This window comes from Neodiprion lecontei, chromosome 6, assembly GCF_021901455.1.
Source record: "Neodiprion lecontei isolate iyNeoLeco1 chromosome 6, iyNeoLeco1.1, whole genome shotgun sequence".
NCBI classification, from domain to species: domain Eukaryota; kingdom Metazoa; phylum Arthropoda; class Insecta; order Hymenoptera; family Diprionidae; genus Neodiprion; species Neodiprion lecontei.
The window spans coordinates 9,566,854-9,579,078 of NC_060265.1; the positions used below are offsets into that span (position 1 = coordinate 9,566,854).

Consider the following 12,225-nt stretch of genomic DNA (forward strand, 5'->3'; position numbering starts at 1 on the left):
CACGTTATTTCACAATTTTCTTATCGCCAAAATCACATCGATTTCCTTGCTTTTTTCCGTTGCTTGCCCATTTTTAATTGAAAATATGCAGTCGGTAGGTACTGAAACTTCTCGATTAACAGTTGAGGAACTTGCATCGCATTTCTCAAACAATAATTGTTTGACTTATTTTTCTTTAGCCGAAGAAATTTTTCGATCGGACTGTACGAGTGACACATCCTTATAAATTGACCTCTTGACACGCTGCATTTATCAGTGAATAAATTGACCCAAGTTAGGAGATTGACCGTGAAACGAATTTTCTAAGCCTGTTGTCGTCATTGTACAAAAAAAAAAAGTCTCACCCAGATAAATTATTTCCACGAAAATCGACCGAATACCTTTAATAATACGCAGGACATGTTACTATCGGCGACTGAATCGTGATCCAGCGTATTTTCTACGACTTACTCTGTCTCTTCGTCAAATAAAGTAGATAATTAGATCCCTGGCTCTCGAGGGCTGAGAATGATAAGAAAATCGACTGTACATTCAGGCAAAGGGTCGAAATTGATTTTCGAATAAATGCGATCAAGTTAATATTATCGCAGCTCTTAGATCCGATCGAGTGTCTTGTATTAATTAATTAACTGATCCATTCTAGCGTTGCGAAATTTCTGCAAATGTAACATGCGCGGCTAATGTAGCCATTTAACGGTCAGATTTCATTGAAAAGAGATTAGACCTTCGATGTAAATATTTATAAACCCGCTGACAGAAATTAATCGATAAGAAAAATTAACGTTTGTACGATCTGCGCTTTATACGAGGATGCGTCACTTGAATACATGTTTGGGTGGATTTTTTTTCCAGTAGAATTAAATACGAACATCGGTTCGTTTCCACCAGATAATATCGACAAGTGATATTTATACGCGGACGCAGGCATCGTTTATTGTGCTAATTTTTCATTACATTCATTATAATTTCTTTGTTTATTTTTATGGCCTAGTCTGCCTATCCATTAGATCAGAATTAACGCGATCGATTATCGGAGATCGAAACACGATAGAACATTTTTCGAGTCCGATCCGCTGCAGCTGACGAAGCGACAATGAGTCACTTAACATTCGTGTGTGCAAATCTATACAAGCATCTGCCTAATGAAAATTTCATGATAAATTTGTACAACTGAAGAAAAATGAGCTAATCCTCGATCGCGTTAAACCAAATAAGATAATGAACGGTGTAAAAAAAAGGCCACAATTCATCACACGCAAAGAATGAAAATTGTTTTATAGGTGTGTTGTTGGCAGTTATTATTATTATTATTATCATTGGTGGACATTTTTTCTTAAATGTCGCGTGCGAATCGCGAAGTTTACGAAGATTTCCGGCCAATCAGAGGGAATCAAACACGTGGTGCTAAATTGTAATGACGTCAGACTCTCAGTGCCCAATAGAAGTTGTTGTTTTGCAAATTCGACGAGATGTTTTGAACTGAGGAATGTTTTACGGGTACGTCATTGTCAGAAAAATAAATTAATGAAGAAACGAGCGAATAAATAAAAAATAAAAAAAATATATATATATATATATATATATATATATATATATATAATCAACCGTTAAAATACTGTGGAAAAGTAAAGAAACACGGAGTAAAATTGAATGAAACAAAGAGAAATAAAAACGTTGCGTTTTACGCGGAAAACTTTTAGTTGTTAAATTCTCTCGCATGGCAGCATTTTCATTCGGGTTCGTCAAGTTGCGGATAACGAGTTTTGGTTGTGTTTAGTTATGATTTGGATATGCGCATACATTTATGGAATTATCACGAATAAAGTAAAAATTTACCCGAGATATTCGAAAGCCAGAGGAGAAGTTGTTGATCCATAATCCGAATTGAACGATTTACGAGATACTAAAATTATAAGGAAATGAAGAACAACGCGCAATTTATGGAATGCGAACTCGCGTCGAATGAAGAAAAATCTTTTGTTTCATGATATTGGAGAACAGCGGAGTCGAAAGGATCGAAAAGAGAGATTAGCAATTAGAATTTTTACCTAGATAATCATCCGATTCGTTGAACGAATGACATCGGGACAGGTTATACTTCCGTCGCATTTGCAGTTGAAACGATAGGCACTCGAAACGAATAACTTGACTGAATGGTAAAAAACATTCGCCGCTGATACCAGTTCGTTTCAGTTGATAAGATTAGAATTTTCCAATCGTTATACATTACATTATATTATATACACATTACATATACGTACATATGTATTTACATGCGGAACCGTCGTTCGATTTCCGCAGCGTCGAGCTTGTATCGCGTAGCAAATGTTCGACAGGAAATCAGCTTACATAAAGCGTGAAATGTACGTTCATAGAAATACAACATATTTCCTTATATATTTCCACATATGAGAAGGAAGATCGTGCGTGTTATTGATTTTAAACTAGATATTACGTTACACGGCTGAAGATCCGTATGAATTATGGTTATATTACTCGTGTCTTATCGTCGGAAAAAGCATATCAACACATTTTATGCATGCTATCATATACATAAATCCCGTCTACAATCTGCAGTTGCTGTGTACAAATTTATTATCTTTATGTTTTTTCTCTCGCATCGTTATTAAACCTTTGTCACCAGCCGCGGATGATCAGATATTAATATTTATTGTGAATATAAAGTATATTTAAGAAAAGATGATAATAATATATCATTAATAATTGAGTAATTCAATGAATAAATCAAAGTTCAGCACGTAATAAACTATATATAAATGCTTTGTAGATATAAGCGCCTATATTGATAATTCGTATTGTAGGAATTTGTATGATCAATAAATATCTTTATATATAAGCGATGAACACATTTTCCCAATTTATTTTAATCCTACCGCAAAACAAACTCTATACTTTCGTTTCAAGATAGATTTCAAGTTTTACGTTGATGATGTACTTGAGAAATTGTGTATGCAATTCTGCAAATTGAAATATCACGAAATCTGTGATCAAAGCTGATATTGGCGAAATATTTCGTTTCAAGCATCTGAAACGTTGCCGAAAATTTGTTGCTCGATGAAGATTAAACTGCTGATTGTGCGATAGAGAAATAATAATAATACAGAGTAAAAAAAAACTACATTAAAATGATCAATGGCAATAGAATTATCGAACAAGCGCTTCAACCCAATTGGCAGTACACGATACGATAATATCGAAGTGCAACGTTTGCAAGATTGCGAAAACTCTTCTACACCTACTCGAGTCGTCTGCACAGTTTCTGTGGAGGAGAATGAATTTATTTTGCGATTCAGTTCAGTGATCATTATCGTTTTAAACGAAGTCCTAACAGCCGGATAAAGTCAGATCTGACAAATAATTGCAAAGCGAGATCGCAAACGGATATCAGGGCAAAATTAATCTATCCGTGACGTTAGCTGCAACGGACAGTTATGGATCTATTGTCTTGTTAGAAAGACTGTGCCGATTATTCGTGTCAGCAATTCGCTTCGTTATAATTTTCGCTGGTTTTCTTTTTTATTTGACCGACGATTATTCGACTTCCGTTATTTCCTTCCAGTTATCTTGACAAAGAGTCGATACTTTTTTTTAATTTAATTAATTTTATTACGAGACGGTTTTACGGATCGAGTATTCGTCAAATTGCTATATTCGCAAGCTACGAAGGTCTGTTTAAAAATATAAAAGTATAGAAAATATTGGAATTGTAAACAAAAGCTTAAATATCCGTTTGGAAGCGATTTATTTCAAATCGCTTCGAAATTGTTGAAAATTTAGTAAATTCGTTCGATTTCACTATACGATGGTTAATTTCTGAAAGAATTTCCTTACACAATAACGACATTTGTCATTCGATAGCCAAAATTGTTTTACACGCGGAAATGAATGACTACAATTGAGAATTGAATAATTTTTCGTTATCAGAAATCGTGCCACGCGTTTTTTTTTCCTTGCAAATTTAATAAATTCAAAGAGAGTTGGAAGTAGTCAATATTTTTCGTTTAAACACACTTTCAGCAGTTTTTCAACGACGAATCTGTACTTTAAACTTTGAGTTCAACAGCCGTGCAGTAACTGACCGTCCGCACATAGCCTGCCAGGGTGATAGAGCGAAATGGTGGAAAAACGAGATCGGAAACGTAAGAATTAAGACCAGAGAGAAAAAAGAAAAAAAAAAAAGAAAAAAAATTGCATAAACCAGATAATCTAATGTCAAGTCATACATAGGCATACATGCATACAGGTATATAATAAGTATACCTTGTACAAAAACAAAAGTGGATATGCGAGTTGCTCGTGGCGTCACAATTCCCGGTCTCATAATATACGTTTCACTTTATATGGGAGGCAACAAACCTGTTGCATATAACACACATGTAATATCCACATACATGTATGTACGTATGTATACAGACCTTGGGCACAAGTCACAAGTTACAACCTGCGAGCTACGGGTATATTTTTTACGTCTTTTTTCTTTGCTCATTTGCTTGATTTTTTTTTTATTTTTTTATTGCACTATTTCTCAACGTTTCAACCTTTTTATTCGTCGCGTTTTACGCGTGAACATATTCGCGATGCATACGTGTGTAAAACAAGAGTAATACGGTGGTTTCCTTCGCTTGGTTTATATTACTTATACGTATATGGCGAGGAGTTAGCAACAGGCAACTTGCTGCAACGATAATCTCTTCTCCGCGTGGTAGCTATATCAACCTCTCAACGTCTCTCTCTCTCCCTCTCTCTCTCTAGTCTCTCTCTGTGTCCGATGTTGGCTCATGACTCCAGAAATACCGAACCGATTTTGATTCTTTTTTTTCCTACAGAAAGTTACAACGTCTGGCCCAAAGCCTTAGTCTGCATTTCGTTACAACCATATCGATAGTTTTAAAGTTATAACGATATTTGTAAGCGAAATCGGAAGGGGGGATCGGATACTTTGATGCGAACATTGACTAAAGTCTCAGAGATAGAGGAAATTCATGTTTAGGGGTTTTTGAGCTCTCGATGAGCTCTAAAAGAAAAAAAATCCACGAGAGTATATCGCTGTATCGGATAGTTTTGACACAACGAAGCGTTTGAAAATATTCGCGCTGCTGCTAGTTAATAGGTATATATAAATGTGTCGTACGCAACTTAACGATGGTATGTGTAGGAAGGCGTTGACGAGGGTACATAATTATCTAGCCCCTGAGTCTATCACACGAAAATAAACGAGCCGCTAATTGAATGAATTACTTAGTTGTTTCATTCGTCGAGGATCGTTTCTATGCTCATTCGCTTTGTCAACAATAAGCTGCGTAACTTGGAATCACACTTTGCGGTAATCAGCTTTGTTTATTGCAAGAATAGAGGATTGCGAATCGGGGAATTCCATACCGACTCGACTGACTCGCAAAATTATAATAAATCACATCGTGTTTGAGTCGTTTTTTCCTTTTTACTACGTGCAGGTTATATTTCTGAAACATGTAATTATGCTTCGGTAGTTTATTTTATGGTTTCCTTAACAATGAGGGGGGAAAAAAACGGCGCAGTTTGGAATTTTTTCATACTGAAGAATGACTGCTGTGAACCTTTTTTAAATAGAATTAAATGTTTTTTTTATTGAAAATTTTGTCGGTTACCAATCAACGAAGTCATGTCACGAATCCTACAATTTTCAAAATATGGATGAAGAATTGTTTGTGAATTGTATTTCCAAGAGATAGCTGCATAGTAAGTGGCTTATTCTATTTCAGAGTTCGGCTTTCTTTTTCGAGATAAAGAAACCATGTTTTACAATTAGTATGTACACACCATACGAGTTAAATAAAATATACGTAATCATCGTAAAAAATTTGGTTCTTATTTTCTGTACAACATTCTGTTATATGTACTGCATTAATTATCGTCATAGATCACAACTTGTGTAGAAAATGTATCGATTATGATTTCTTTGCACTTCCTTATTTCGATTGAATTTTAACGAGGTAATTAAAGCCTTGGATAAAAAATCCTTCCCTTTGCTGCTCTACTTTTAACCATTTTTCGACATCGCGGATCGATTAGTCTGTAAAATTTTTCGCTACCTATATCGTCGAACGGATCAAGTATACGTCAGCACGTTACACAAGCCGACGGTAAACCGTGAACCAGGGCGACGTCGACTCGACGTGACTCACTTACGGCTGGAAGCCATTCAAGGTTGCAACCTCACCTCCATCGGGTAGAAACGATTTATTGTTAAATATTTCCCGCCGTTTAGAGTCCGCATCCATCGTGTCTGTGTTTTTTTTTTCACCGCCATATCGCGTAATTTCGTGAAATGGTCAAATTTCACACGCGTACAGTAATGCGATATTTATAAGTTACCGCTTTCGTTATACCGGTTTATCTTGTCTCGATTTCGCTTAAACGTGCTAAGCGTGACTTTGGTTTTTGTTTTTCAATATTTGTGTAATTCTTCAATTTTTATCAACGTCTAAAAATTAAGCCTGCGATGGCTTAAAAACTGTTCCATTTTAAGCGTGATGAATCCAATTTTCGGCTATTTCAATTTTTTCTTCTGACAATAACAAAAATAAGCGAACTTATAACCACACCGGAAATGAAAAGTTCAGCTTTCACTAAGTCGTAACATTTTAAGATCCAAGGGAGTGCGTGATCAATTTTTGTCCGATATTTGAAGAACGAATAAATGGATTTGGATTTATGGGTCCAGTAGTTTCAGAGTTAGTTGACTAACAATATAAAGAAAAAAAAAAAAAAATTATGACATCTTTAGAGTAGATCACCGAACTTTGATGATTTTACTCTCAATCGAACTTTATTTAGTTTAGAACTGATAAAATCTTGTCGATTACGTAATTTTTGAGTTACGTGAATAAAAAAATTTCAGTTGTTAATGTTTTATGGAGTGGAAGCGTATTCCAGCAGGAAGTTCTTAGGCCGTCCCCATCAACACCGGTCAAAATAACTTCCTGCTTGTTTTATGTAGCTCATCTCCTACATTAACTTTACGTGAGATTGAAAAAAAAAATAAAAAAAAAAAAATAAACTTGACAATCCAATCACAGCTTAAATCTTTTTCGCAAAATCCTTGTATATAATAAAAATCTACTTTATACAGAAGAACAAACATTCAAACGCGTCTCAGGTATTTATTGGGGACCTAATTGAAACTGATTAAAGCAATGATTGACATTGGATTTTCTATTGTTTGAATTGAATGTTTCTGTTCGTTTGATGTAATTAATTCCGATGGTTAAATTCACTTCTTCATTTTTTTCAAAGTATGACGAACTCCTGGTTAACCTGTTTAATTTCAGAATAACCTCATCAGATAATTTGGTTTCAATTGATTCGACGAATGAACGAAATTGAATTTTTCGGCATACGCCTTATGTTATATGCATATATCCGTTATATGAATATCTTATGCATCAGCAGCCTACGTCGCAATCAAAAGTCTAGACTTTTGCTGTAGGCGCTAGACGAAACGCCTCGGGGAATTGCGTTGAGCGGCTGAGAATCGTGAGGTAGGAAAAAAAGGAGATAAAAATAGGAGTTAGGAAAAAATGATATTGAAAAACCAGTTATTAGTATGTGTTATTAGTCACGTTTTGATATTTGAGCTTTGGATATTCGTTTGCAAATGATTCTGCGAAATAATTTAAACTTTTCATGAATAAAATTTATTTCGAACGATGCAAAAGTAGCCAAAGCCAAAGAATAGATTCTCGTTTCTTTTTTTCTAAGGTTTCTTTTTGCGAAATGCATTTTTTTTCTACAATATTTAACGTTGTTTACTAAAAACAAATATCTGCAGCTGAGAACATTATCACATGGAATATTTTCACTGTTCACATGCTCTAGGTTTTTGTAATGCTGCGTGCTTTAAAAAAAAACCGGGTAATTTTTTTCCATTCGTTTTTTACGAAAAATGTTGACTTGTCAATTTTTTAAAGTAATGGAATTTTTGTCCATAAGAGCTTGAAGTTCCTTTCACAGAATTGGTCTCTGTTGATAATTGGAAAGAAATCTATTCATTGCTTTGGGAATGTACATAAAGAGAAAAAAAAAGAAAAAAAAATTGCAACGTGCTCGAAACTAAATGTTATCGATTTAAGTTAGATTCAAGTAATTCCACGCCGACGTACAGTTGTAACTGCAGTGCGAAAAGACGAAGAGAGGAATATTACGCCTGCAGATGAACTTCAGTAAAGTGTTAAGTAAAGTCTGATGGAAAAAGTGTGTGTGATGCTTCTAGGATATATATCTTAAAATGTCGTAAACTTGTTTGATGCGGAATGCACGTTGATGTGCTTTTATACCGATAAAGTAAAATTCTGTCACCATATGACTCTACAGATGCAAAAAAAAAAAAAAGATTGAATTTACCAAACATGGATGTAAAATATGGCGAAAGAAATGTTGAGTCAATTCAAATAAACGTAATTTTACTCGATAACACAAATTATTTTTATGATCACTTTGTCATTGGAATCAAGTGACATTTCTTTGAAGCGAGAATAAAATTCTTTCGCCACATTTTCTTCATATATTTTATAAATTCAAACAATCTTTTTTCTCATTTCACCAGGTAGCGTACCTGGAGGGCAGAAACTACGAAGCGCTAGTCCTGGAACTCGAGTTGCACCAGGAAGCGGACCCGGAGCGCAGGATGCAGGAGGTAGAGAACCCGATAACTCGAAATTTGCGGAACCGTCCGCTCCATTGCGCGGTTGTTTCCAGACTGAGAAATTTGGCTAGCTGATTTTCGTCGTCGACGATCACTGTAGATCGATGAAGTCAAGAGAAAAAAAAAATTTTGGGTGACGTCACTTTCTGAACATCCGAACATCCGAGCATCCAAACTTTGGTTTCGATCTTTAATACCATGCATGATGTATGATGTATGATGCATGATACTGTATTCACGATCAAGAATGTATGACGAAATTTCATACGCGTTGTGATATCCGTTTCATATTATTACCAAGAAAATTTTCTCCTTGCTGAAGGGTTTTCTTTTTTTGTTAAACCGACAACGTTACAGTGATTGGAATAAATCAGTGAACTATGAATTTGCGCATGATAAAAAAAAAAATGGTTCGTTCTTGCAATTCAGTTAAATTATATACTCTGACAAAGATTAACTATCCTGGTGAAATTTTCTTCTATCCTATCGTAAAAATTTTCTTACCATTAATTGTGACGAGTTTAATTTTTGTAAAATTTAACAATTGGAATTATCTAATTTCTGATCATTAGCCCGCATATCGTGAGAACATTTTCTTTCTATCGATAAAAACAAACTTTTCACCGAAATCCAGATTTTACATTTTGCACGAAATAAAAGAAACAACCGAGTTCCGTATTTTTTCTTCCACATTCTGATGGCGAATAGACCGCAGGTAGGTCGAGAGATTCCGGTTGTCTATGAAATGGCGTAGGTGGTCGTTCTCGTTGGGTAAATTGAAAGGGGGACCACACACGACGACGAGATGTGATATTTTATTATCTCGTGTGTAGCGTGGCGGGGATAATTTATACCGTTGGAAAACCAAGGCCTTATATATATATCCCGTATGCATGTACTATAAAAACGCATTAAAGGCTCGAGGTCAAAGGCTAGAAGCTCATTGTCAGTACTGGGTATGTATACGTAAGAATTACTGCGTTAACCCTTATATTAGAGTCACGCGTTATTGTGTTGAGTCAATTTTTACAACAAGATGGTATTCTGTGGTTTTTGGTCGCTCGTTACAAATCTGACGGCATATTTCAAAAATTCAAGACGACGGATCCAATATGGCCGACGAAAACTTCAAATTTAATCGAATACGGTCAAATAAACTATATGCAGGTTTTTTTTCAATCAATTTGTTTCTAAAAATGACAATTTACATTATATCATAACAATTACTCCCGAGTATTGACAAACTATTAGTATACTATCAGAAATAGCAAAAAATCGCAGAGAAGTATGCTGCGGTGGATAATATGCATTGTGTAATACTGGAATTGAAACCGTGCAACGACGATTCACTCGAATCAGACATCCGCGTACACTAATTGCGTAATATCCCGTACTTTCCCCCCTCGATCTTCTAATTAGACACAATCGGACCGTCAGATTTCAATTCGTCATACACGGCTCGAAGAACGCGGTGGAATCTGAATAGATTAACGTCCTTGAACTCAATTTTTTCATTTCAGCGTTGTAAATATAGAGAGAGAGAGAGAAGGAGAGAGAAATGAGGAATAAACGAATTGATATATTTTCATGATAATTAGCTTTGATTTTTATCGATTCTCCGTTGAATTGAACATACTGTTAAATCATGTATTCATCTATATATATACATATATATGATGGAAGAATTTTTTTGTTACTCCAAATACATGTGGTTTCACTCGAAAAGACAGATTGTTGTATTGGCCAAATTTTTTTTATTGATACAAACGACATTTCCTCGAATAAAAAATAAAAATAGATCCTGCTCCGTGATTGATAAAGTTGAGAAATTATTTTCCCGCATTGCGTGTAATTTTCGTGATTTTTCTTCAATACCTTGATCAGTTTGCAATGACTGTAAAGTTACTCGTCTTGATGAATATTTGAATAAAACGGCACGGCGCGGTGACGTGTTGACTTTAGCCTATATGTATAACCGATTCTGGTATGCAGCGATATAACGCACGAAGTTTAGAGAGCAAATAGCTGTCGTAGGTATAGTACGGCACATATACATAAATTTGTATTATGTATGCATACATAACGGGAATGCGGGGTGATATAATAACTATAAAAAGAGGCGTTCATGCATGCCAGGATACATACATACATACACATATATATATATATATACACATATGTGAACACGCTAATCATTAACGTACAAGATCCTATATTGCTAATTATTCTTAAACCTTGTAGCCGCTAAATGAGAATTATTTTCTGATCCGTCCGACAAGCGTCGGGATAACGCTAATTAGGGAAAAATCGGTTGGCCCTTGTACCTAACTAGTAACGTGATTATTCTCGTTTTCATACATTATCTTTGCTTGGTATATTTTTTTTCTAAGCAAATAATGAAAAAAAAAAAAAGAAAGTCGTAGTTAAGTTTACTAATTAGTTTTGCGAGCTAAATATTTGGTGTTGAAAAGAAGAGAAAAATAAGAAATCGACAGTGTCATTTGACTGAATGTATGAGTCATTTCTCCCAAATTTTCATAAAGGTCAACCAAGGTCCTCGCGAATTTATACGAATACATGTTAAACCTTGTTTTTAGACATTTCTTGTGAAAATACTATTCGTCAATATTTTATTTGGTTTATTATATATACGTGTATGTAAATTATATATTAGACTGTGCCAAAAAATCAAGCTGTCGAATTTGAAGCTGCTCATTCAATACGTTATAAAAAACACAAAATAAAAACGTTTTCCAAGTTTCATCGAAATTTGTTGATATTTAGGGATCGCAAAACTTAAAAATGTGTGTGTTTTTTTAAATGATTTATGCCATTTTCAACATGACATTTGTTGACCCGCTTCACCACATTATTATTAGAATTTGTTGTTAAAACTTAGTGAAATACATAATATTCAATAGTTCGAAGCTGTTAAAGTGATATGCATTTAGTATCAAGATGGTTGAATGCAATTTCGAAAGAGTAAATTTTCATTTATTCAAAAACACGTTACGTTTTTTTGTTATTTAACCGTATCCTATGACAAGTTTTAGTTTCAGAAGAATGTGCGCTACACGGAAGAACAGTAATTGACTGTTGTTAACCGAGTTCAGTATTGGATGCGAAACCAACGTTTTGTGCCAAAAGCTAACAATTGCGTATTCGATATGAAACCTTGTCATTAAGGGGTTTTTTGGGTCACTGATTACGGATCTGGATTTGAAATTTCAAAATGGATTATAAAACAATACGAGTGCATTTTACGCAGTTCAGACACTATATGGTATATACAATACGATAAGAAAAAAAGAACATTAATTAAATCCGAAACGGTCAAGGCTAGACGATGGTCGAAGTTCCATAAAATGTCCAACTAACTCGTTATTATTAAAGACTTGTGAAAGGTGCACGTTTTGTTTTCTACGGCTTGTGAAGAGGGGAGAAAAAAAAATGAAGCAAACAGGCATGTACAAAGCAAAGAAAACACTGGTTAATAATGCAGGGACTCATTTGACTAATTT

The 12,225-nt window shown here is 34.8% G+C and overlaps 1 protein-coding gene across 1 annotated transcript in view; it reads right to left on the reverse strand.

Annotated features, from left to right (window-relative positions):
* LOC107221471 overlaps window positions 1–12,225 on the reverse strand; it is an 85,883-nt gene that overhangs the window by 38,105 nt on the left and 35,553 nt on the right. The window lies entirely within an intron of this gene.